Source organism: Amblyomma americanum, chromosome 1, assembly GCF_052857255.1.
Source record: "Amblyomma americanum isolate KBUSLIRL-KWMA chromosome 1, ASM5285725v1, whole genome shotgun sequence".
Taxonomy (NCBI): domain Eukaryota; kingdom Metazoa; phylum Arthropoda; class Arachnida; order Ixodida; family Ixodidae; genus Amblyomma; species Amblyomma americanum.
In genome coordinates, this window is record NC_135497.1 from 81,502,583 (window position 1) to 81,530,340 (window position 27,758).

General features: G+C 46.3%; 1 long non-coding RNA gene across 7 annotated transcripts in view; it reads right to left on the reverse strand.

Moving 5' to 3' along the window:
* Positions 1-27,758, reverse strand: part of LOC144113115 (uncharacterized) — a 118,712-nt gene that overhangs the window by 86,460 nt on the left and 4,494 nt on the right. For all 7 annotated transcript variants that reach the window (XR_013310624.1, XR_013310622.1, XR_013310623.1 and 4 more), the window contains exons 2-9: positions 24,826-24,927; positions 22,661-22,751; positions 13,103-13,464; positions 9,237-9,610; positions 7,481-7,854; positions 5,725-6,098; positions 3,969-4,342; positions 2,213-2,586 (exon numbers count right to left, since the gene is read on the reverse strand). This is a non-coding gene — a long non-coding RNA (uncharacterized LOC144113115). The remainder of the gene's footprint in view (positions 1-2,212; positions 2,587-3,968; positions 4,343-5,724; positions 6,099-7,480; positions 7,855-9,236; positions 9,611-13,102; positions 13,465-22,660; positions 22,752-24,825; positions 24,928-27,758) is intronic.

Consider the following 27,758-nt stretch of genomic DNA (forward strand, 5'->3'; position numbering starts at 1 on the left):
ACTGAAGAGTTCGACTCAAGACTCGAACGTTCTAACCAGCGTCAGGTTCAAACACTATGGTCCTTCGTCAGAAGCGATTCAGAGTATCACTACGGTCATGGGCTAGTCCGGCTTTTCGGCTGTCCGGCTTTGTGAGAAGAACAGAGGACTGTTGTTTCGCTTTCGTAAAAAGAACGCACGATTCTCATTGCTGAGCCAGTTTATGGGGAAAAAAATGTCTCCAGCTCTCGTTACTTGCTGACTGTTAACGCAGCATGTTACCTGTGCCAACTTACTGTGACAGTGGCCTAGCATAGCCAAAGAAAAAAATAAATGGAGAACTGATGTAGGTTTTATTATTGCGTGCCTAAACAGCTGGGGTGCCGGCAATACTTATCCGCGGTTTCACGTAGATGAGAATGACTGAGCGCCGGGTAGTATGAGCCGAACAAATAAAGCTGTTAACAGGCCCATACGCCAGTGTAGGTCGAAGCATGTGCGGAATAGCCGGATGTTCAGGCGGAGTTTGGGCAGTAGCGCCATGTGCATTCCAGGCTGAATAAAACGCAAACATGGCATATAAATCTGAACGGCGTGAAGCACATTATCACAGGAAATACAAGGGGGACAGAAAGAGCGCATGGCATGTCATTATCTCCTTCGCGCCACTCAAATTTATACAGGGTATTTCACCTTAGACTTTACACATTTTTCTTTTTAAATAGGCTATTTGCGTTAGAAAAATACTTTTTCTGCATAGCACTGTCAGCGGTGTAGCACATCAGAATACGGCTAGGACGTGCTAGCTGGCAGGCTGGTTAACTAGTATTGAATAGCTAACTTTGTAACTATAACTGTCAGACTAGCCCATCGTAAGTGATCATCCATATCAGTTTTTAGAATTTCGAAAACGCGGTTAGTCTCGGCACTGTGGCCCAAGAAATTTAGGATATTTCGACGAGTTGCGTCCACTGGAGAGGTTGCTTTGCCTGCAAGGTTCTTGAAAGCGTGTGTATATTCAGGCGCAATGTATGCTGCAGCAGTGGCCTAGTGGTCTGAGCAACCGCCTTGCATCAGGGAGGTGCGGGGTTCTATCCTCAGTGCCGCCGGGTACCCACCGGTGATGCAATGGGCACAAGCTTTCCCCTGCCTGGTGCTCGCTTCGATAGGGTGAAATGCTTGGGAAATGGGTCTTTGACCCAATCTTGAGTAAACGAAAATACCTTGTATCATGGTGCTCTCTGGCTACAGATGTCTTCGCACCATAAGAATCCACACTCGCCATCATCATCTTGGCACAATGCAGCCAACATCTGTTGGGCCACAGTGCCGAGGGTAACCGAGTGTTTTCGAAATTCTAAAATATGATGCAGATATTGCTTACGGTGAGCTACACGCCTGTCAATAATTAATGTAAAAAGTTAACTATTCGACATTGGTTAGCCAGCCTGTTAGTTAGCGCATCTCATACCCCTGTCACACGGGCATTTCAAAGACCCTCGAACCGATAGCCTATCAACTCAAAGGTGATCGAGCGCTGCTACACGGGCAGTTTCAATGGCCATCGAGTCAACAGTCTATCAAGTCAACGGAGCAGCGCGGAACTCCATTAAGATTTCGAGGGCCATCGAGCGCTGCCCAAAGTTGCTAGCGTTGCTTCTAGCGGTGCTAAGCAAACTTTCGTACACGACACATTCACAGTACAAAAACATGGACAAACATTATTCGCCTAAAATTTAATGCAAGCAGTCTATACAATAATTTTAAAATCACCACCCGAACTCGCTATTCTTTCTTGGTCTTATAGCGTACTCACAAAATCTGAACGCTTTAAAAGACTTATAGCACTTCACCTAAATAAAAGGCGCTAGTGTTTAACCTCGCCATAGCACGCATCTCGGAAACACGACATATTAACTAAATGTTGGTCAAAAAACAGATTAAAAAATCGTCCGAGTACCACGCGCAGTTCTTACATCGACCATCGCTCCATCCTTAACCATCACGTTACAAGTCCGCTGCCAGCAAAAAAAAAAGAGAAAAGGGGTGGGGTGGAATTGAACTACACCATGAGAGAATCTTATTTTTCAAATTTGATCTCATTTACAAGAAACCGGTTCTAATTCGCAAGAAAAAAAATCTGCATAACCGCAAGTGGCACAGTGTCTTTCCTGGCCTACGTTCTCGCGACCAGGACCAACATGCCCGTGCCGAAGTTAAGGGCTGTGCATACCTTGTCCAGTGAGGCAGTCGTCAGCGTGGTTGCCGGAGCGTGAGACGTCCTTCAGGTCGCTTACTGTCTTGGCCTGCTTGTCAGCACCAGAACAAGGCTCACCCGCGCCGCTCTCTTTTTTCCCTTGGCCAACCACGTTGGTTTCACGCAACGGCGTGAATTCCTGCAACTGGCAGTTGTCGAGCGGCTCTGGCAAGCCCGAGCTGAAATCGAACTTGCAGCGCAGTTCGGGACACGGAAGAAGCCCCTCTTCGAAGATGTCGGCTCCGTGGTTTCTTCCATCACCCCAGCTGCATCCGCCTGATGTTGTTGGCCGCTGCTGTTTACGGCTGCGTTAACCATGACTGCCAGATCCACTGATAGATTTCCTGCAACTGAAACAACAGGATTCACTGAGCCAGCCTCTTCGTTCAAGTGTAAGCCCCGGTGAATGATTGTCCTCGCCGCAACCTTGTGTAACTGTTGAGCGTGGTTAAATGAGGTCAAAGATGGTATTAAAATGTTCACCGCACCATTTTTGATATTTCGACGAGTTGCGTGCACTGGAGAGGTTCCTTTGCCTGCGAGCTTCTTGAAAGCGTACGTATATTTTGGCGCAATGTATACCGCAGCGGTGGCCTAGTGGTCTGAGCAACAGCCTCGCATCCGGGAGGTGCGGGGTTCGATCCTCAGTGCCGCCGGGTACCCACCGGTGATGCAATGGGTACAAGCTTTCCCCTGCCTGGTGCTCCGCTTCGTTAGGGCGAAATGCTTAGGTAATGGGTCTCTGACCCCATCTTGAGTAAATGAAAATACCTTGTACCATGGTGCTCTCTGGCCACAGATGTCTTTGCGCCATAAAAATCCACCCTCATCATCATCATTTCGGCGCAATGCAGACAAAATCTGTTGGGCCACAGCGCCGAGGGTAACCGCGTGTTTTCGAGATTCTAAAAACTGATATAGATATATAGCTTACAGTGGGCTACATAATTAATGTAAAAAGTTATCTATTCGATATTAGTTAGCCAGCCTGTTAGTTAGCACATCTTATACTCCTGTCACACTGGCATTTCAGAGGCCCTTGAAACGATAGACTATCGACTCAAAGGAGATCGAGCGCTGCTACACGGGCAGTTTCAATGGCCATCGAGTCAATAGTCTATCGAGTCAACGGAGCAGCGCGGAACTCCATTGAGATTTCGAGGGCCTTCGAGCGGCGCTAAGCAAACTTTCGTACACGGCACATTCACGGTACAAAAACATGAACAAACATTATTCGCCTAAAATTTAATGCAAGCAGTCTATACAATAATTTTAAAATCACCACCCAAACTCGCTATTCTTCCTTGGTCTTATAGCATACTCACAAGATCTAAACGCTTTCAAAGACTTATAGCACTTCACCTAGATAAAAGGCGCCAGTGTTTCATCTCGCCATGGAACGCATCTCGGAAACACGACGTATTAACTGCAGGTTGGCAAAAAACAAGATTAAAAAATTGTCCGAGTACCACCCGCAGTTCTTACATCGACCATCGCTCCATCCTAAACCATAAAGTTACAAGTCCGCTGTCAGCAAAAAAAATGAAAAGGGGTGGGGTAAAATTGAGGAACTGCGCCACGAGAGATACTTATTTTTTGAATTTGATCTTATCTACAAGAAACACATTCTAATTCACAAGAAAAAAAATACACAACCGCAAGTGGCACGGAGTCTTTCCCGGCCTGCGACCAGGACCAACATGCTCGCGCCGAAGTTAAGGGCTGTGCATACCTTGTCCAGTGAGGCAGTCGTCGGCGTGGTTGCCGGAGCGTGAGACGTCCTTCAGGTCGCTTACTGTCTTGGCCTGCTTGTCAGTACCAGAACAAGGCTCACCCGCGCCGCTCTCTTTTTTCCCTTGGCCAACCACGTTGGTTTCACGCAACGGCGTGAATTCCTGCAACTGGCAGTTGTCGAGCGGCTCTGGCAAGCCCGAGCTGAAATCGAACTTGCAGCGCAGTTCGGGACACGGAAGAAGCCCCTCTTCGAAGATGTCGGCTCCGTGGTTTCTTCCATCACCCCAGCTGCATCCGCCTGATGTTGTTGGCCGCTGCTGTTTACGGCTGCGTTAACCATGACTGCCAGATCCACTGATAGATTTCCTGCAACTGAAACAACAGGATTCACTGAGCCAGCCTCTTCGTTCAAGTGTAAGCCCCGGTGAATGATTGTCCTCGCCGCAACCTTGTGTAACTGTTGAGCGTGGTTAAATGAGGTCAAAGATGGTATTAAAATGTTCACCGCACCATTTTTGATATTTCGACGAGTTGCGTGCACTGGAGAGGTTCCTTTGCCTGCGAGTTTCTTGAAAGCGTACGTATATTTTGGCGCAATGTATACCGCAGCGGTGGCCTAGTGGTCTGAGCAACAGCCTCGCATCCGGGAGGTGTGGGGTGCGATCCTCAGTGCCGCCGGGTACCCACCGGTGATGCAATGGGTACAAGCTTTTCCCTGCCTGGTGCTCCGCTTCGTTAGGGCGAAATGCTTAGGTAATGGGTCTCTGACCCCATCTTGAGTAAATGAAAATACCTTGTACCATGGTGCTCTCTGGCCACAGATGTCTTTGTGCCATAAAAATCCACCCTCATCATCATCATTTCGGCGCAATGCAGACAAAATCTGTTGGGCCACAGCGCCGAGGGTAACCGCGTGTTTTCGAGATTCTAAAAACTGATATAGATATATAGCTTACAGTGGGCTACATAATTAATGTAAAAAGTTATCTATTCGATATTAGTTAGCCAGCCTGTTAGTTAGCACATCTTATACTCCTGTCACACTGGCATTTCAGAGGCCCTTGAAACGATAGACTATCGACTCAAAGGAGATCGAGCGCTGCTACACGGGCAGTTTCAATGGCCATCGAGTCAATAGTCTATCGAGTCAACGGAGCAGCGCGGAACTCCATTGAGATTTCGAGGGCCTTCGAGCGGCGCTAAGCAAACTTTCGTACACGGCACATTCACGGTACAAAAACATGAACAAACATTATTCGCCTAAAATTTAATGCAAGCACTCTATACAATAATTTTAAAATCACCACCCAAACTCGCTATTCTTCCTTGGTCTTATAGCATACTCACAAGATCTAAACGCTTTCAAAGACTTATAGCACTTCACCTAGATAAAAGGCGCCAGTGTTTCATCTCGCCATGGAACGCATCTCGGAAACACGACGTATTAACTGCAGGTTGGCAAAAAACAAGATTAAAAAATCGTCCGAGTACCACCCGCAGTTCTTACATCGACCATCGCTCCATCCTAAACCATAAAGTTACAAGTCCACTGTCAGCAAAAAAAATGAAAAGGGGTGGGGTAAAATTGAGGAACTGCGCCACGAGAGATACTTATTTTTTGAATTTGATCTTATCTACAAGAAACACATTCTAATTCACAAGAAAAAAAATACACAACCGCAAGTGGCACGGAGTCTTTCCCGGCCTGCGACCAGGACCAACATGCTCGCGCCGAAGTTAAGGGCTGTGCATACCTTGTCCAGTGAGGCAGTCGTCGGCGTGGTTGCCGGAGCGTGAGACGTCCTTCAGGTCGCTTACTGTCTTGGCCTGCTTGTCAGTACCAGAACAAGGCTCACCCGCGCCGCTCTCTTTTTTCCCTTGGCCAACCACGTTGGTTTCACGCAACGGCGTGAATTCCTGCAACTGGCAGTTGTCGAGCGGCTCTGGCAAGCCCGAGCTGAAATCGAACTTGCAGCGCAGTTCGGGACACGGAAGAAGCCCCTCTTCGAAGATGTCGGCTCCGTGGTTTCTTCCATCACCCCAGCTGCATCCGCCTGATGTTGTTGGCCGCTGCTGTTTACGGCTGCGTTAACCATGACTGCCAGATCCACTGATAGATTTCCTGCAACTGAAACAACAGGATTCACTGAGCCAGCCTCTTCGTTCAAGTGTAAGCCCCGGTGAATGATTGTCCTCGCCGCAACCTTGTGTAACTGTTGAGCGTGGTTAAATGAGGTCAAAGATGGTATTAAAATGTTCACCGCACCATTTTTGATATTTCGACGAGTTGCGTGCACTGGAGAGGTTCCTTTGCCTGCGAGTTTCTTGAAAGCGTACGTATATTTTGGCGCAATGTATACCGCAGCGGTGGCCTAGTGGTCTGAGCAACAGCCTCGCATCCGGGAGGTGTGGGGTGCGATCCTCAGTGCCGCCGGGTACCCACCGGTGATGCAATGGGTACAAGCTTTTCCCTGCCTGGTGCTCCGCTTCGTTAGGGCGAAATGCTTAGGTAATGGGTCTCTGACCCCATCTTGAGTAAATGAAAATACCTTGTACCATGGTGCTCTCTGGCCACAGATGTCTTTGTGCCATAAAAATCCACCCTCATCATCATCATTTCGGCGCAATGCAGACAAAATCTGTTGGGCCACAGCGCCGAGGGTAACCGCGTGTTTTCGAGATTCTAAAAACTGATATAGATATATAGCTTACAGTGGGCTACATAATTAATGTAAAAAGTTATCTATTCGATATTAGTTAGCCAGCCTGTTAGTTAGCACATCTTATACTCCTGTCACACTGGCATTTCAGAGGCCCTTGAAACGATAGACTATCGACTCAAAGGAGATCGAGCGCTGCTACACGGGCAGTTTCAATGGCCATCGAGTCAATAGTCTATCGAGTCAACGGAGCAGCGCGGAACTCCATTGAGATTTCGAGGGCCTTCGAGCGGCGCTAAGCAAACTTTCGTACACGGCACATTCACGGTACAAAAACATGAACAAACATTATTCGCCTAAAATTTAATGCAAGCACTCTATACAATAATTTTAAAATCACCACCCAAACTCGCTATTCTTCCTTGGTCTTATAGCATACTCACAAGATCTAAACGCTTTCAAAGACTTATAGCACTTCACCTAGATAAAAGGCGCCAGTGTTTCATCTCGCCATGGAACGCATCTCGGAAACACGACGTATTAACTGCAGGTTGGCAAAAAACAAGATTAAAAAATTGTCCGAGTACCACCCGCAGTTCTTACATCGACCATCGCTCCATCCTAAACCATAAAGTTACAAGTCCGCTGTCAGCAAAAAAAATGAAAAGGGGTGGGGTAAAATTGAGGAACTGCGCCACGAGAGATACTTATTTTTTGAATTTGATCTTATCTACAAGAAACACATTCTAATTCACAAGAAAAAAAATACACAACCGCAAGTGGCACGGAGTCTTTCCCGGCCTGCGACCAGGACCAACATGCTCGCGCCGAAGTTAAGGGCTGTGCATACCTTGTCCAGTGAGGCAGTCGTCGGCGTGGTTGCCGGAGCGTGAGACGTCCTTCAGGTCGCTTACTGTCTTGGCCTGCTTGTCAGTACCAGAACAAGGCTCACCCGCGCCGCTCTCTTTTTTCCCTTGGCCAACCACGTTGGTTTCACACAACGGCGTGAATTCCTGCAACTGGCAGTTGTCGAGCGGCTCTGGCAAGCCCGAGCTGAAATCGAACTTGCAGCGCAGTTCGGGACACGGAAGAAGCCCCTCTTCGAAGATGTCGGCTCCGTGGTTTCTTCCATCACCCCAGCTGCATCCGCCTGATGCTGTTGGCTGCTGCTGTTTACGGCTGCGTTTGCCATGAATGGCAGATCCACTGATACATTTCCTGCAACTAAAACAACAGGATTCACTGAGCCAGCCTCTTCGTTCAAGTGTAAGCCCCGGTGAATGATTGTCCTCGCCGCAACCTTGTGTAACTGTTGAGCGTGGTTAAATGAGGTCAAAGATGGTATTAAAATGTTCACCGCACCATTTTTGATATTTCGACGAGTTGCGTGCACTGGAGAGGTTCCTTTGCCTGCGAGCTTCTTGAAAGCGTACGTATATTTTGGCGCAATGTATACCGCAGCGGTGGCCTAGTGGTCTGAGCAACAGCCTCGCATCCGGGAGGTGCGGGGTTCGATCCTCAGTGCCACCGGGTACCCACCGGTGATGCAATGGGTACAAGCTTTCCCCTGCCTGGTGCTTCGCTTCGTTAGGGCGAAATGCTTAGGTAATGGGTCTCTGACCCCATCTTGAGTAAATGAAAATACCTTGTACCATGGTGCTCTCTGGCCACAGATGTCTTTGCGCCATAAAAATCCACCCTCATCATCATCATTTCGGCGCAATGCAGACAAAATCTGTTGGGCCACAGCGCCGAGGGTAACCGCGTGTTTTCGAGATTCTAAAAACTGATATAGATATATAGCTTACAGTGGGCTACATAATTAATGTAAAAAGTTATCTATTCGATATTAGTTAGCCAGCCTGTTAGTTAGCACATCTTATACTCCTGTCACACTGGCATTTCAGAGGCCCTTGAAACGATAGACTATCGACTCAAAGGAGATCGAGCGCTGCTACACGGGCAGTTTCAATGGCCATCGAGTCAATAGTCTATCGAGTCAACGGAGCAGCGCGGAACTCCATTGAGATTTCGAGGGCCTTCGAGCGGCGCTAAGCAAACTTTCGTACACGGCACATTCACGGTACAAAAACATGAACAAACATTATTCGCCTAAAATTTAATGCAAGCAGTCTATACAATAATTTTAAAATCACCACCCAAACTCGCTATTCTTCCTTGGTCTTATAGCATACTCACAAGATCTAAACGCTTTCAAAGACTTATAGCACTTCACCTAGATAAAAGGCGCCAGTGTTTCATCTCGCCATGGAACGCATCTCGGAAACACGACGTATTAACTGCAGGTTGGCAAAAAACAAGATTAAAAAATTGTCCGAGTACCACCCGCAGTTCTTACATCGACCATCGCTCCATCCTAAACCATAAAGTTACAAGTCCGCTGTCAGCAAAAAAAATGAAAAGGGGTGGGGTAAAATTGAGGAACTGCGCCACGAGAGATACTTATTTTTTGAATTTGATCTTATCTACAAGAAACACATTCTAATTCACAAGAAAAAAAATACACAACCGCAAGTGGCACGGAGTCTTTCCCGGCCTGCGACCAGGACCAACATGCTCGCGCCGAAGTTAAGGGCTGTGCATACCTTGTCCAGTGAGGCAGTCGTCGGCGTGGTTGCCGGAGCGTGAGACGTCCTTCAGGTCGCTTACTGTCTTGGCCTGCTTGTCAGTACCAGAACAAGGCTCACCCGCGCCGCTCTCTTTTTTCCCTTGGCCAACCACGTTGGTTTCACACAACGGCGTGAATTCCTGCAACTGGCAGTTGTCGAGCGGCTCTGGCAAGCCCGAGCTGAAATCGAACTTGCACCGCAGTTCGGGACACGGAAGAAGCCCCTCTTCGAAGATGTCTGCTCCGTCGTTTCTTCCATCACCCCAGCATCATCCGCCTGATGCTGTTGGCTGCTGCTGTTTACGGCTGCGTTTGCCATGAATGGCAGATCCACTGATAGATTTCCTGCAACTAAAACAACAAAATTCACTCAGCCAGCCTCTTCGTTCGTGAATGATTGTCCTCGCCACAACCTTGTCTAACTGTTCAGCGTGGTTAATTGAGGTGAAGGATGGTATTAAAATGCTAACCGCACCATGCTCTGCTGATGGTCGAGGATTTTGTGCCTGGTGTTTCATTAGTCATGGTCGAGCCTCAAACCGCTTCAAGATTAAGTACGCCGACATTTTAGTGGAACAAGATACAAACCCAAAGGATGGCAGGGATATTCGTATTCGGTGCCTTTGACGATTTCTGTGACATGCACTAGCTTCTCATCTTACTGTATCACACAGAAAAGTTTGTGGTCTATGGGGTTTCATGCCCCAAAGTGACTCAGGCAACGAGGGACGCCGTAGTAAAGGGCTCAAGAAATTTCGGCCACATGGAGTTCTTTCACGTGCACTGACATCGCACAGTACACGGGCCTCTAGAATTTCGCCTGCATCCAAATTCGACCGCCGCGACCGGGATCAAACCCGCGTCTTTCGGGTAAGCAGCCGACTGCCATAACCCACTCAGCCACCGTGGCGGCCCACACACAAAGTAACGTTGCACCAGCGAAGTGCACAGGCCGTGGCAGGTAAGTAGATGGGAAATGTTCGCCATCAATCTAAACTACTAACCAGCAGCTTCCGCGCACAGGTTAGACGCTTCCAGAAGCATCTTCTCGAGTGCCTCTCAAACATGCAGCGAGTACTACGCCTAAGTAACATTCATGCTGCCCTTTCTAAAAGGGGACAATGAAAGTATTCACCCATTTGCTTGAAATCTCGGTCACTGATTCCTGACTGACGATTACAAGAAATTTGAGAGCACAAGTGCGACTTACAAGACGCTGTCACGTTCCGCGAAGCACGAACTTGACGGAGAGAGCTAAGTCTGCTGTTGCCTCTGCAGAGAGCTCACTGTGCAACGAAGAAGTTCACGTGCCGCAAGCGCTGACGTTGACGCTGTACGCAATCATAGTGCAAAATGTTTTACAGCTCTGAGCCTTCGGCAGCATATATAATCCGCACCCTGCAGAGAGAAATTTGAGCTACCATCGGAATGTCTTGTTGTTATTTGCCTCCGTTAGCCCGGAATGTTGCAGATCTTCGCACGGTCGCCTTCGCCCATCTGCAGCTCAAGGAAAAAGAAGATAGTGCTTGCATAGTTAGAGATAAATTTGCGGGCCAATCCCCCGCCGTGGGTATGTGCCATTAAGCCTGAGGTCATCATCATGAGCCTGACTACACCCACTGCAGGGCAAAGACCTCTCTCATGTCTCTCCAATTAACCCTGTGATTTGCTTGCTGCGGACTGGGAGGCGACCCTGCTCAGCTGCCTGGACCTACCGTCCCAACAATCTCTAGTTCAGCGAGGTCGAGTGGCGGCCCAGACCAATGGGGTCTCTTAATAAGGGACTGCACCTAGTACTGTAAGGGGTGCAGCCCACTAGGGATTGCTCCCCACACAACCTCACTGATGTTTTCAAATAAATGCTTTCACCACCACCATCACCCACCCTATGCCTGCAAACTGCAAACGCCGCATGACCGCATCTTTTTACCAAGAACTTCTACTGACTACACGTGCATGTAGCTCTTTTCCGACGTGATTTTCTTTTTATCGGCCCATGGACACTTGAAGACGCTTCTCTCAAGAATAAAAGCCGCTGTAACATTTTTCTCAGGGACCCTTCGAAGCCGCCATCAGCGCTTAGATGCTTGGTGTAAAATACTGTGCTAGAAAGCGCAGCTTGCGTAAAAAAATTAGGCCAGACGGATTGGATTGATGCTGACGAAATCCGAAAGCATTTCGATCTTGATTCCGTTCTAATTCTGAATGTATTCTGATTCTGATCACTTATTTTATTAATTTGTGTTGCGTCCGTCGCAGTTGTTTTCACATGAGCTGAGTCATTCTCCAAAGCTCTACGGCGCCTGTTTACAGGAGGTATTCCGGGAACTGGATTGGGAACAGTCGGAGATAACAGTGAATGGCGATACTTTAGTAATCTGCTATTCTCTGATGACACTGCCTTGCTAAGTCACCCAGGGGATGAATTGCAAAGCATGATCAATGACTTAGACAAGCAAAGCTGAAGAGTGGGTCTAAAAATCAAAATGGGTCATTCAATGGCAAAGTTACCAGTGTTGCCGCTCGACCACCTTCGATCTTCTCGATGAAATGTGTGGCTTTTTACTGAACCGGCTAAGTTAATTTCCCTTAATAACGTTGGTGAAAAAAATTTTCTAGTCATATGTGACACCCCCTTAAATTTCTCAAAAAAGTGCAAAAGTTGGTGTCAAATTAGGTGCTTGAAAATTTTTTAGAGATAATTAATATGCATTGTGGTTTTTATTCGCCCAGCAAAAAAATTGTAGCGCAAATTATTGCACAGCTTTATTTCATTATTTTTACCCCCCAAAAAAGCCGTTTTTGCATTTTTTATACTCTTTCGCGATTTGGCGAGCAACATAACAGGTTTCGCCGCTTTTTTGTAACATGTACTATCTCATTAAATGGTTTAAACTATGATACAACACAGTGTACTTCAGAAAAAAATGGCGGGCTTAAAATAACTTGTCCTGTACAGCGTTTTCGGGGATAATTTTCGTACAGAGGCATTCCTAGTAAAATATAAATTGTAGCTCAATTGATAGCTAGTTGCATTGAAATTTTGCTCGGCAATTTTTATCGGAGCCTTTTTGTTTTAGGTAAGAAAAAAAAATTGAACTTCAGAGCTGCACCTCGAGCCATGGTTGCCCCGTACCGTTGCGCACTGCTCGGCGTGCTTTTGCCGGTTTCCGAGAGTCATACGCTGCCCGCGAAGCGCGCTGCAGCAAACATTGAAGAGGCGCCATGCGTACTGACTGTCGCGACGGCTTAATCGCAGTGGCTGAGTACCCATGACGTAAAGAAACGAAAATCTGTCGTCACCATTGCTACTTGTGCCGATCGCTAGGCAGCGCAAAAGCGGTGTTGTGATAGTGGCAGCAAGGTGGCTTTAGTAGGCTGAGCGCTGTGTGTTAGACATTAGCCACTTCGTCACTTCGCCCGTGGTTATGGAGACAAACACAAGGACAAATGCAAACAAGCCAATCTGCGGCCTTTGGAAATCTTCATGGAGGTGCGCCACTATGTTTCAGTTATCTTTCAGGTATAAGCGTTATTTAGACCATATATTAAACGGGAATAGCATGAGGCTATGCTCCTTGTGAAGCGACCTGCCATGCTGCGCATGTGTCGCTCACACACGAACAGGAAGCAAAGAGCCTTGGCTGCAGAACAGCGCATTTTCAATCCGTTGCTACAGCTTCAACATTCAGTTGCCTGGCGTTATCTAGAATGTATGACCCCAATTACATCAGTATAGATAAAATCAATTAATGAAAATCCTTTGTTGATAAAACAAAGCGCAGTGGCGCTGACTATACGCTTGCACAACATGCTCGCACCGAAGTTAAAAGCTATGCATACCTTGTCCAGTGAGGCAGTCGTCGGCGTGGTTGCCGGAGCGTGAGACGTCCTTCAGGTCGCTTACTGTCTTGGCCTGCTTGTCAGTACCAGAACAAGGCCCACCCGCGCCACTCTCTTTTTTCCCTTGGCCAACTACGTTGGTTTCACACAACGGCTTGAATTCCAGCAACTGGCAATTGTCGAGCGACTCTGGCAAGCCCGAGCTGAAATTGAACTTGCACCGCAATTCGGGACATGGAAGAAGCCCCTCTTCGAAGATGTCTGCTCCGTCGCTTCTTCCATCACCCCAGCTGCATTCGCCTGATGCTGTTAGCTGCTACTGTTTACGTTCGCCATGACTGGCCAATCCATTGATAGATTTCCTGCAAATAAAACAACAGATTTCACTGAGCCAGCCTCTTCGTTCGAACGTTGAACGCTGGTGGTTGAACGCTGGAGATAGGATTGAGCGGACGCAGCTTGTCTGCGCTTCGTGGATTTCATCCTGTGCGCGCAAGATCCTTTCGCAGTTCCACATTTTTGTCCGGATCAGGCGTATAACGTCAAGAACTACTCGAGGATACGCTTTGATCCCAAGAAGTGACTTGGCATTATGCGGGACTTTATAAAGCCCAAGCCAAAACGTGTTATCGCTAAGCCTCGCAAGTACATCGGCACCGGGCCCGGCGTCCGTTGCCGCGTTCGGCCTGACCAGCGAGCAGCTACTCTGCTACGGCTTCGACGATGGATGTGGACCACACCCATGGCTACGACCCCCAAGTCTGGAGGATTCGGAAGTGTTCCGAGCAGCGGCAAACAAGGCGAGGCGAACTTTGATTATTCACAGCCAGAACCTGGATGGAAGACGATATACCTCAGGGCAGGACAGCGTGCACAAGGGCACTCGGCTCCAAAGGCATACCAAGATGACCCGAAGTCACCAGCAGTGGATCCCACGAGCCGCAAAAGGCCTCCGAGACTGCCTGACCTCAACAAGTATGAATTTAATGTGATTATGAAGCCAAAAGACCGTTTGGACCTAAAAATGTGGGGTGGGAGTGTACACCCACTTAACGTCGCGTTCGAAAACGCGTTACGTGGCAAGACGCTACGCGCCAAACCTTACATTAGAGTTATTGAAGAGCAAAACATCATCATCGCGGCAACTTCCCATGTCGAAGACGCCACAGTACTTGCGAAGATCGATCACATCAACCTAGACGGGAAAAAGTACCACCTCAATGCCTAAGTGGGAACACCGCAAGACTCATGCAAAGGGTTGGTGCACGGGATTGACCCAATGCATCAGACAGAGACCTAGAGAAAGACTTTTCCTCGGAAACCCACGAAATATTAGGCGTCCAAAGGCTCGGCAGATCCAACTCGGCGGTGATACTATTCAGCGGATACAAAGTCGCTTTCTTTGTTACGTATAGGTGGATCGAGCGCAAATGTTTTCTTTATAGGAAAACTAGACCGTTTTGCGTACTGTGCGGCAGGGAGGGACATAGACAGGACGTCTGCCCCAGCCCAGCTGAATCGAAATGTGACTCGTGCGGCAAGTTGAATCCCGGGGAAGCGCACGATTGCACCCCAACTTGTGCGGCATGCCAGGGGAATCACCACACCTACTCAAGGGAATGCAAAGCAAAGTTTCTGGATCCCATCAATAAGCCTTCTAAACATCAACATTTTGGTGATCAGGAAGAGAAACCGACAACCAGTGGCACCAGCAAGAGCTACGCGGCAGCTGTACGCACCAGCCGAAAAGAGCAGTTCGAGAAGAAGGAATCCAGAACAGCGGCCTCCAATTCTACGTCCAGGTCCAGGTCAAGATCTAAGTCTAGTCAACGTCGCAACTCATCAGGCCGATCCGGAAGGGAAGAGTCAAGACATCATAAAGTGCAGGGGATCACCAGGTCGGTCTCCTTTGCGCCTAAGGTGGATCCACCGGCACAGGAGACGCCACGCACCCGAGAACGCGGACCGTCTTCTGAGAAGCAAGAAGACTCAAGACACATCGTAAAGGTGGGCTATGCTGGGTTGCCTCCATCCCTCCCCGGAAACGCGATATCTAAGGAGTTTAACGACCTGAAAGCAGAAATTATTCACCTAAAGAAACAGAACGAGGCGTTGCGAGCTGAACTTAAATTGGTCAGGCTGCAGTCACAATCAACTCCCGACAAAACACCCGAAGCCCGGCCAAACTCACAGTCAGTTTATGAGCGCGTCATTGCAGAGCTGAGGGCTGACAGAGAGGAGCAGGATAAAAAGTTCCCACAAGTTATTCAGATGGTCAAAAACGAGCTCGCAAACGAGTCCGCCAACCCTTGGAAATACATAAACTCTGCCATTGCCACAGTCTGAGACCAATTCAAATCTAAACTCAATGAGTGCAACTTCCGAAATAGGAGACGTCACCTGCTGTAATAGTACTTCAAGAAGCAAATACGGTCATCAGCATGAAGGGGTACAAAACTTTCCAAGACGAGCATAGCCTAGGAATACTTGTTCACAAGGAGTTTACTGCAACGCTACAAGAACCGCTAGCCGAAAATATCAAACATGCTTACATTGAAATTCTTCCCGAACACAGGGGAAAACGCAGTTTGCACATACTGAACGTGTACAGTCGCCCCAGGGACTCATGTCGTCAGATAGCCACGCTATTTAATTTTATCATAGCCGGTGATTTCAATGCTCCCCATTAAGCATGGGGATATCACTTTAACAGCCCGAAAGGTAGGAGGATCCTTGAGATCGCTAACCGAGAAGGGCTCACAATCTTAACGGATCCCCTGCAACCCACGAGAGCGGGTAATAGCGTCAGCAGAGACACCTGTCCAGATCTCACGCTTGTGAAAAACTGCCTGCAGGCCACCTGGTCTAACACTGGCGAGTCCCTGGGCAGTGATCACTTCATCGTCTCCTGCACTGTTCAGGGAGTTAAATGTCGGAAACCACTTGGCAAGGCTAAGATTGTGAACTGGGACAAGTGGAGAGAGGAAATCGCACGTGTCCCGGACGAAGATATCACAGATATTGAGGCATGGACAGCGCTGCAGATGAAAACCGTCGCCAGGCACTCTACGACAGCGAACACCACGGAGGAAACTCCGGCAGTTGACCCGCACCTGTTACATCTGTGGGAAGCCAGGAGATCTCTGACAAGGAGGTGGAAAAGGCAAAAGTTAAATCGCAAGCTGAACACCAAGATTGCAGAACTCACCAAAGAAGCGGATGACTTTGCACATAACCTCGCTAACCAAAACTGGCTCAAGCTGTGTGAAGAGCTCAACGGTAGAATGGGTACGGCTAAAGCATGGGGACTCCTCAGCTCCCTTATCGAGCCGAACTCAAACCGGAAAGAGCAAACAGACACGCTCTGTAACGCCTTGCACAGCTATAAAGGGGACAACGAAGCCCTCATTGCAGAACTTGCACAGAAATTCCTCGATCTGGGATCCTCGTACCCTCTCCCTGTGTGCACCGGTGCACCCAATGAAGAGATGGACCAAGACGTAACGGTTGAGGAACTGAGTGCGGAGCTTGACCTCATGCGTAAGAACACCGCTCCTGGACCGGACCAGATAAACACCAAGATGCTCTTTAATATGGATGACATCTCCTTAAGAAAATTAGTGAAATACTTCAACACGCAGTGCTGGAACAAGGGCCAGATCCCCGACTCCTGGAAATTGGCTTTAGTGCGATTTATTCCCAAGCCCAAAAAGCCATGCGATATTGATCATTTACGACCGATCTCCCTGACGTCGTGTCTGGGTAAACTGTTCGAGAGGGTCGTGAACGACCGACTGAAACGACTCCTGAGGAAGACTGATATCCTCCCGGACACGCTGTACGGGTTTAGAAAAAAGCTGTCTACACAGAATATTCTCCTCCGTATCAGAGAGGATATTCTGGACAACCCCAGCAGATGTCAGGTCAAGGCCATCCTTGCGCTCGATTTAAAAGGGGCATTTGACAATGTCAACCACCAGGGAAAACTGGATGAGCTTAACAGCATCAACTGTGGTGACCGCACATATAATTACGTGAGGGACTTTCTCTCCAATAGAAAAGTGTCAATAAGTATTGGTGATCGGACCTCCTCTCCGTTCAATCTAGGTTCCAGGGGCACCCCGCAGGGAGCGGTCTTGTCTCCGCTTCTCTTCAACCTGGCCATGCGTGGGCTACCAAAGAAGCTAGACCGCATCCAAGGCATTGAGCACGCTATATACGGTGACGACATTACGATCTGGTATTGCAGCGGTAATGAAGGGGAAATTCAAGACCGGCTTCAGGAAGCAGCGAATGTCGTCTGCCAGCATGCGGCGAGGCATGGGTTAACGTGCTCTCCCGAGAAATCAGAGTTACTCCTGATCGACCGTGGCAAGAAGGAGAATACGGGGCTTTTGCCGTCCACTCCCTTTGTCGCCATTACGGTCCAGGGTATGAGCATTCCGATCAAGAAAGAGATCAAGATCCTGGGAGCCATCATACCCAGCGGTAACACTAACACCACTACAATCAGACAGCTCTAAGCCTATTCTAAACAAGTCTCTAGAATGCTACGATGGGTAATCAAGAAAAGAAATGGGCTAAGAGAGAAGGAGGCCCTAAGATTAGTTCAGGCTTTCATTCTCTCTAAACTAACATATGCCACCCCGTACTTATGGCTTAGCAAAAAGGAGAAAGACCAACTAGATGTTAATATTCGAAAGGCAGTTAAGACGGCGCTGGGGATCCATAACGCCATCGACGAACTAATAGAGGCCCACCGTGTAAATCAAATTGTCAGGCTCTCAACATCTAAGCCTGGCAGGAAAATATTACAGAAACTGAGAATCAGTCCACCCCGGGAAGTCGCTGACAAGATCGACATGCCCATGTAGATGAGATCACACATTACGACTCACCCCATACCAAAACGCATGGACGAGGAATACATCGGAGGACGGAGACTAGCCAGAGTTAGACACCTCACTAAGCGCTGGGATGAAAACAAGGACACGATCTACGTCGATGCGGCTGGACCTGTTAACGTAGTCGCGGCAGTTGCAGCAGTTTCACCCCGGGGGGATATCAAGCAGCCTTATCCAAGCGGTGGATACCACATTGGCTGAAGAAGCAGCTATCGCTCTAGCGATATCAAAGAACAGCGAGGCAACGGTTATGTCAGACTCACAAGCAGCGGTACGCAATTACCTCAGAGGCCGCGTTGGCGCTCCGTGTTGGGAAATTTTGGAAAGGTCTAATCCTTCCAACATCCAGATCTTCTGGACGCCAGGGCACCTCTCAACGACGGGCAATGAGGCGGCCAACACAGCTGCTCGAGCTCTCCTCCTCCGAGCATCTGGCATGCAGCCTCTCTCTGACACAGTTGACAACCCCTCACCCTTACTAAACTACACAGAAATTACGGAGTACTATAAGACCACAAGAGGGAAATATCCTCTTCCTCACAAAACTGTAAGTAAATATGAAGAGCACATAATAAGGCGACTACAAACTAATACTCTGTCCAATCCTTACCTAATGAGTAAATGGTACCCAGACACCTACGATTCGTCCTGCCCCTTCTGCGGAGCAGTTGGCACACACTTTCACGCGGTTTGGGAATGTCAAGAAAACCCAGACTTGGACAGCAATCCCGATCCGACTTATGAGCGCTGGGAGGCAACCCTTCATGGCCACAGCCCCCTCGACCAGAAATCGCTGGTTGAGAGGGGCCGGATTATGATGGCGACCAATGGGTTCTCGTACTGAACCTACCCAGTTTTTATGCTCTGAATAAATGTTTTTCCTCCTCCTCCTCCTCTACGTTCGAGGTGTAAGCCTCGGTGAGTGATTGTCCTCGCCGCAACCTTGTCGAACTGTTCGCTACCATTGCTTTGTTTACGTTTGCACCGGCATCTTGTTAACGTTATGGTGTATCCCGTTCCCGAACCCGCCAATGAAGTTCTCGCAAAAACTCTGGCCTGCATTTCAGCAACCTCAGCCCAACAGAGCGTGCGATGCTTTTGAAAGAGCACGGCTAGGTTAGGCGGCGGCGGGTCGCTTCCCCCTTCCTCAGAGAGCAGCCGTTGCTAATTAATTATCTTAACCGTAGTGCGGGGGGTCGCGCGGGGCGAGGACAAGGTCGGCACGTCGCGCCCATCGGAGGCTGGCCGAGGCTTTGGGGCTAATGCATTGTGATTCCTTGAAAGGCGCTGCTGCACGGCGCAGCATGCGGCATCGAGGAGGTTTCTCACGGTTGCAAGGGTCAGGTTATTTTTTTTTTTCTGCCACAAAATATGGATGGGTGCTCAAGGCCGCTCGCATTTAAAGTTGGCGACTTGAAAGTAAAACAGATGCACGATGATTCAACGGGTTCCGCGCGTTTCCGGAGGTACGGGGTCCACTGGACCGGGTTCTCTCGCCCACTTGCAAGTACCTTCAGATGTGTACTGTGAATGGACTAAATTAGCCAAGAGATCGAGGAGAACAGCTCCGCCGAACTGCCGATGCTATTGAATGGAGCCGCAAACAAATGAGTTGGAGGAGAGCAGAGTCAGGGACTCTGCAGGTTCCAAATCTCTTTTAAAGCAAAAGCTTTACTGGCCGCGACTTGCGATTTTGCCGCGACGTTGCTCCCAGGAGGCACATGACGCCACAACGCGCGCCTCGCCGCAGAGCTGAACTGGTTTGGCTCTGCCAGTAGTACAGCCAAATAGATTGGCTGTACTAAATCAGCTTAAAATTAATTCAGAGACACAGCTCATTAAGACCCATGTATTACTGTGCTGGATGAAAGAGAGAGGGAACTGTTCACAATAAATGGATAATCTGGTGCTCCAGCACTCCTCAGCCAGCATTTATGATGTCCACCATGAGTTCTGGAAGTTAAACAATGTACAGCTCATACAGTATTTTGGTACACAAGTCAACAGTAACACTCAATGACCACCAGGCTGAATGCTTGCAAGAAGCAGTTCAAATAATAAAACTTTGCAGCTAAACGATTCATAAGGTATGCATAGTTAATAATGCAATACCATGAATCCCATAAGTGTGCTATCACCTGAGGTTTCCTTTGAAGTGTTGCATTTGGATTGAAAAAAAAAAACACCTTCATACACTGAAAGTTAAGGGTCTGCTGTGCAGTTGCAGGATGGAAGTTCTGCAATACAGCAATTGTACTGCAATGTACTACACATTATGTAATACAATAAAACACGGTTCATGATCCTTTACTGTCAGGATTTAAATGTGCCATTTCTTGCTGTCTTGTAAAATTTAGTCTTCCACAAAGTGGGAGTCATTTCAAAATGTACAAGGTCCACAATAACACTTTCACACTCTTTTCATCACATACAGTAAATTCTCGTTCATACGTTCCCGGTTCATACTATTTCCCGGTTCGTACGCTCAAAATCGCGGACATTCAGAATGTCCCATAGAGTTACACTATTTTCTTCTGGTTAATACGTTCCAGGAATACACGATTTCCCGGCTACTACGTTTAAAATTTCGACAAATTTTAGTCGTATAATAAGTTTATTGACAAACCGCACATGTGCAAACATACAAGTGGCCCGGACGAGAGGGCGCGCGACATGTTTTTGCGGCAGTCACCCGCCATGGTGGATTCTCTGCAGCGCCTAGGTGCACGGAGGCGAAGCACCACCACCAATAACAACAAGAAAAAATGAAAACTGCGCACTAGCATTCGCGACGGTCGTTTCTGCGGGGACGCGATATGAAGAGGAGAAACGCTGAGCTTTCTTCGCAGTGCATAAGGGAAAGGAGGCGAAGTTTCTACGAACCACAGCGATGCGCTTATAAGCGAACGGGCCGGGTCTGGGAAACGCAGCCTAAGCAGAAAGAACCAGCCGTCGCGGCGGCTTTCCCGCACGACTTGAGAGCAAAAGGTCGAAGCATTCGAAAATGACAAGGAAGAGATTTGGTTTCTTTCGACACTGCCGTCGACGGACCAGATGCGTTACGAATTTCCTTTCGCGCTAATGAACGCGCGAACGCGGACTGAATTCAGCGAACTCTGGAATAGGATCTGTTCAGCTCTTTTGCCTAGAAATGCCGATCGCATTTTTATAAAGTGAAATTGTCAATAAATGTCTTTTTACCTCATTCTACAGTTACAGTTCTCAAAATCAGGCTGTTTGGATCACACGTTTTCCCGAATAATACGTTTTTTTCCCGCAATTAAAAAAAAAGTATCAACAAGGTTTTACTGTACTAAGAATGAATACACCTTGAAGCTCTTGTCAGTAACATTTAACCTTGTTTCTCGAAATGTAACTTGCAGTTTAACAGCATTCGCCCACTGCCCACCTTGAGCACTGCTTGCAAACGTTCAGGGTTTGGTTTACTGCAGAGAGCAGGCACTGCTAATTTTCTATGTTTGCCCTATGAACTTTGTGCATGCAGCCTACAGCTGGCCTGTCTGCAGCAGTTTAGTTTCGCTTGGTGATGTTACGTTTTCCTATACAATCAAAAAGGTACTTAAACACCAAATGGCTTTCTAAAATGGATTTAACTTGCTCATGGGAACTTCAACATTGCCTGGCATGTAAATGTCAGTGGGGCCAGTGGCGCATGCCCTAGTGATGACAATCAAGAAATAAACAAGGCCAGAAGGGGTAGCAGCTAAGGGTTTCAAAGGCTCAAATGTCATGCTAGGATCTCCAGGCAAGTTCACAAAAGTTGCTTATACTAGAACAAAGTTCTATAAAAATAATCTGTTTACAAAAAGCATACATGTGCAGCCATGTTCTTTTCTTTTGCAACTGCCACCAGCAAATGCCTCTCCCTTTTCTTTTACTTTTTTTTTTGGCTCCTCTGTCAAAAAAAGTGTTCTGACGTTGGTAAACATGTTGAAGCACCACTGCACTGCTCTACGCATTGTTCCCACAGAAACTTTAACGTCCATGGCCATTTTTTTCATGAGTCATGTATCTTTCTGGTCCTTGTCCATTGCAGCTGTCAGTTAACTATGAACACATAAGCAAAAAGGTCAATTCACTGTGCATTACAGTCTGTGCAAGGTTTGCATATGTACTATGTTAACAGTCTGCTGGTAAATTCTCAGCATAAAAGAAAGCTGAGAAGGTGGGATCTAGTAGCTCTGCTTAAAACGGGTTTCAGGTTTAGCAAAGATTTGATATTGGCAAATGCATGGCATGCACCTAAATGTGCAAATCAGCTTGTGGCACATATGCAGCAAGGAAGATTGAAAATGCAGAGAATTCTAAGAACAGAATTACCAAAGACACAAATTGCATCACTGTAATTAGTGGCAATTAAGCAGTCATCCAAAAGTACACAACAGTTTGACTCTGTTAGAGACGAATTTTAAATTAGTGCAGACTGCTTCATCTATTACACCTGTGCATATATAGCGGTTACTGGAATGTTAGCTAAACAGTCAGTTTAAAACATCAAAAGAAAGATGCTGTCATATACAAAAAATACTCCTTGTGTTGTTATTTGACATTAAGTAACTTTATCGTAGTATTAGTATTCGATAAAATGCACGTGCACAACACTTACACACCCTGTTTTCCATTCATATCATACCTTTTCCTGTAATGTGCTGGGGCAAGCTACTGGTGATCAGCAGTGTAGTGTTGCAGCCTTCGTTGTAGTGGAATCTGGATGTGAAGTGCATCTGAAAGAAGTGGTTCAATACATCATTATAACGTATGCAAAACCAAAAAAAAATGCACAGCCCAAGGTTGAGTGCATGATGGTTTAAATTAGTAGCGAGGTTTTTGCTCCAACACATCAGTGATGCAAGTCAGTATTGCCAGAGGCACATCTCTGTATGCTGTGATGTACGCAGTGGGCATATAAGCAATCATGCCTTTGAGAGAGACAGTCAGTACACATGGTCCTGAATCAACTAAAATTACCCTTGGGGGGATTCAAATAATTGCATTTTTGCCCAATGCCATTGGCCAGATTTTAACTTTTATAAATTAGTTGGAAAAGTGAAAAAATCTGGCTTTAAGACAATGCTGTGCATGCCATAACACCAAAGCAGTCATGCACACAGAGTTTCTCTACACCTAAGTTTTACGATGTTGTCGTGTTCTGCGCTGTTTTCTTTCGAGATAGTGGAAAGTATGTGCTATAAAACACCTCTGCTTGGTGCAAGCTAAAAATACATGTTGGGTGTTAAGGAAGGAAAGAGGTACAAAGCTCATTCTGTACGTTTTGAGCTTCAGATTTGTTATTTGCAAATATCAGTCACCTGATCCGTGATGCCTGAAGTTTCGACAAGTTAGTATTTCCACTGTTACAGAGAAAATGATCTTGCATTCGACGCATATCCTTTTGAAAGCCTGTATTTCATGGAAGCTGTTAGGTATTCATGATACTACAGTGAAACCAGTCATGTCACAAATCCAACCCTTGTCGGCACAAAATAATCAGAGGTTTCCAACTATATCCTGAAGAAGCACCATTAAGTAACTGCTAACAGATTCAAATTCCTTCATGCCTTGCCACTGCCATATACATATAAGGGTAGCCGTAGAAGATATGATTATCTTCACCTTTTAGGGGAATCATGGGGCTTACTGAAAACAATAACTCGCAGTAAAAAGAGTGGGTGCTTAGGCTACCTTTACACAAAAGCACTTTTCTTGTGAACACCAGAGGCTCATTGCAAATAGTTCTTACTGTGCTCTACATTTGGATTTGGTGTTATACTATAACACGATAATGGAAACAAGAAAAAAGGTTAGTTATTCAGGCTATTGTTTCTTAACTTTTACCAAAGGCACAATTATAACAACATTCTATTACAATCTGATGAGAAACAACCAGCATCAATATTAATGTAGATGTTTGCTGCAACATACATGATGCTGAATAACAGCACATGACGTCGAAATAAAGGCATTTGTATTTGTATACAGCATCAACATGACAGGCCTGTTGAATGGAAAATCTATTTTTGCCCATCAAAAGTGCATGCATTCTTGCAAGAAGTTAGAAAGAGAACCAAAGCTCAGACAGTGTATCAGACAAGAGAATGCATAACACAATACACTGATGAGATGTCTATCAACAACTGCGTTGTGCAAGGGTATATGTGACTATCATTCAAGAGCTGCAGAAGATAAGGAGTAAGTGCAATTTTATTGAGGCCCAGTTTCAAATTTTGAGCGCAATGGCTGCCATTACTTGACCAACAAAATGAAAGTTCAACAAATGTACGGGTGGTCGAAATTAATCAGGAGCCCTCTATTACATTGTCCATTATTGCTCATGTGCAGATTTGGGATGTTATACTTCATATATTATAATGTACCATAGCTGAAGTGGAATGACTACCTCTTGACAAGTCCCAGAGCTCATTGACAAAATGGGGCAAGTTTGATGTTTCCCTTGTTTCATCCCTTTACACATCCTGTAATAATCATGTGGTTATTCAATTTAATTTTCCATGCTGTAGTATCAAGTCACTTGAGTGCTCCATTTCTACAGTCTCCATCACTTCTTAAGCAACTACTGTCAGGTAATTGCTTATTTTTCACAAAAATCAGCTATTACCTTAAATGTTGCATAAATGGGACATAGCTTAAAAGCTACTTTGTATGCTTTGAGGAACTGAAAAAATTAAATTATTCCAGCTGCCTTTTCCCAATGGTTGGAATGAGTGTTGGCTTTGCTCTATGACCTTCATCAGGCCTTAGTGTACTTTCATATCAAAGCACAAAAAAAAAGTATCTCACTGTGTGCCTCATGACATGACACTTGTTCGCCATCCATCCATCCCTTGGCACTTCATGGTTCCTGAATGCGTTCAAGAATATTGGTCAGCAAATGTGCAGCATCTGCAATAAAAAAAAGCACTGTGGTACATCTTAACAGAAAGCAGCAACTAAAGTCATCATACACAAATGCTCAAGAACTAAACTTCTCCTTTTGACTGCCCAAGAGTAGTAGATTGACTATAAAATGTAGCATGTGCTTAATTCAATGTAAAAGAATACAATGATTGACCAATGTCACTTCAGATAGAGGTGGAAAAGCACATGCAAAATTTATGAACGCAAACTTAACAAGTGACGAGATATAGGGTTACAAGACAAGAGCATCTGTGGTTAAAAACTGAAATATGTTCGTTCACTTCAAAGGTGCAGTGCTGCTCCTGAAATTTTAGAACAAAATGCTCACCTTCTTACACGTTTGCCTAACCAGAGCTGTTGCCACAGGTGGCTACTGCCAAACCCAATTGTGATGAGTGGGAGCATAAAAAATGGATTCCACTGATATTCTTTGGACAGTTTCAATATTTAAGTAATTGTTTGCATCGACAGTCATTTTACCATCATTTCACTGCAGTCCAGCTACGCCACGCCATTCACAGCAGATTTATGTGACATGAACAGCCTTTCACGACGTAAAGGGATAAGCATACTATCCTTATTTTGTTTTACAGCAATTTTTACTAACGTGAAACCTGAACTGTTAGATTTATTGAGGTTTTTATTTCTATATGACAAAAAGTTGTTTGCAGTGCAGCTTCATCAAAGCAAAGTCAGCGAAGTCGAATTGCTAGATATACCCACAGTCACGTTAGTCAAGGCTGAGAGGTTAATGCAAGGTAAATGCGTGCAGCTGTACGAGCAGAGTGCATTTGAGTGAACGGAAACTTTGGAATAGTTTTTGTTTTTCTGTGTCAACTGCATGTGTCTGGTGTGCTGCATCGTTAGCGTGTGTATGTGTGCGTGGTCCGTATGCCACATTAGAGTGTAAAGCTATACTTATCCTCGCATATAGCATCGATGCGTGGTTCTAGGTTGTCCAGAATGTTAGCCACAATTTCATAAGCGTAAAGGTCAGTCCTGTGCTGTAATGTTGGCCCTCCACCAGAAAGATTTGAAGGCCAAGAAAAAGCTGTTCTCTCTCATACAGCCAGGAACTGCAGGACTGAAAGTACCTGGTGAAGGACCTGCAATGAGCATTTTGGTTTGCTCGGTGAATAAAACTATCAGTGGTATCTGTTGCACATTGACCCTTCAGGAAGCACCATCAATCGACACCTGAAGACGAAAACTGTTTTGCTGTACCCCGGAGTCTCGCATCCAGCGCTACTTACATGGGCATTAAATATTCACATTTCAATTCCACTTGTGGCTTAACTGTCACAAATATTATAGCCACATCATTGTCAGATGCCATCCGACTGCTGAGTGCTGAACACCTTTTATCATACCTGTTGTTTTGAAGGGCAGGGGGGGGGGGTGGAGGAGATTAAGTACTTAGCTGCTTTAGCTGCCCAGTTTGAAGCTTATTTAGAAAATATGTACCAGAATTGCCTATACGCCCCTGTTGGATGCATTGTCAAATTTGCGTTTCTTTGGCAGAATGTTATTGCTATTGTGCTAGCATAGGCTTGATAACTGTCAATGCACTGCATTTCGTGCATTTCCTTTCCATACCTCATGCATATAGCTCTCACTACCTTTTACTTCTAAATGGCCTGTGCTCCCCTTGTGTACCCCTTCCTTCGCCTCCTCAAAAACAATTTTTATTTTCGATAGCCACACCGAGTTCTTTGCAAAGTTAGCTAGTGTGTGACACTTCGAATTCATAAGGCTGGTTACAAAGCAAAAAAGTGATCTATCCAATGAGCTGTCTTGGGCAATCTTACTTGCTCTGGAACGCAATTTTAGGTAGAAGTCAACTTCTGGGAAGTTTGCTGGTAATTTTCCTCAGTTTAGGACTCTTTTAATGAATCTTAGACAGTGCAGGTAATAAAAGATGATCTTCAATCCACACAATAGAAAGAACTATATCATAACTTCATTTAAAAATGAAAACTCTGTTAGGATATAGACAGATTCAGGTTCCACTTGCGCAGATTAAATAACTTGATCCATGCCATCAAGCAAGGTTACTGGAGTGACTTGTTTAATTCTGAAATTTTTCAAAGATCTGACCTTGTGCAGCAAAAACAGAGTTTGATAATTCGTAGTCCAGATTCTCGCGAAGACGTTGTTGAGCTGATCACCTAAAAAGTCAATGTGCTAACAGGCAAGCTACCAGCTGACTTTGTTTGGATTACTTGTATAGTCTTTATTCGCTGAAAATGTTTTGGCCTGTGCATCCACAGCCTCTAGCCTCCAGAAGCTACACCCACCACCCACCTCCATCCTCGGAGGCCTACAGCTACTAGAAGCCAACGCTGCACCGTAAAAAAACAAGAGATGGTGAAATCAAATTCAAATGTGCAATGGGAAGGTGATCATTCTAAAAGTGAAGCAAAATTTTAAATCAATACTGCTAACACAATTTTCCGCATCACACCATATGATCGCCCACAGATTTGTTCAGTGATGACTTCATTGGTCTGGCAATCCTGAGGTGTTAGATTACTGAAGCTGTAGCTGACAGTGCAATTGTTACATCCCCTGCAGTTCAAGGGGTTACAGAAAATATCATAGCACTGAAGAACAGAAAGTCTACTGATGTAAGTGAACTGTGAATTAAAAAGTATTAATCATGGCTCCAAATTCATTATATAAGAAGACAACACAGGGGAATTGCTAGGGGTTAGTTGATTCAATATCATGAAAGCGACCATGAGCGCCTGTGTCATCTGCGTTCATCGTTCTGCCTCCATAATTTCTCCAGCATTTCCTTCACGCTACTGCTAACT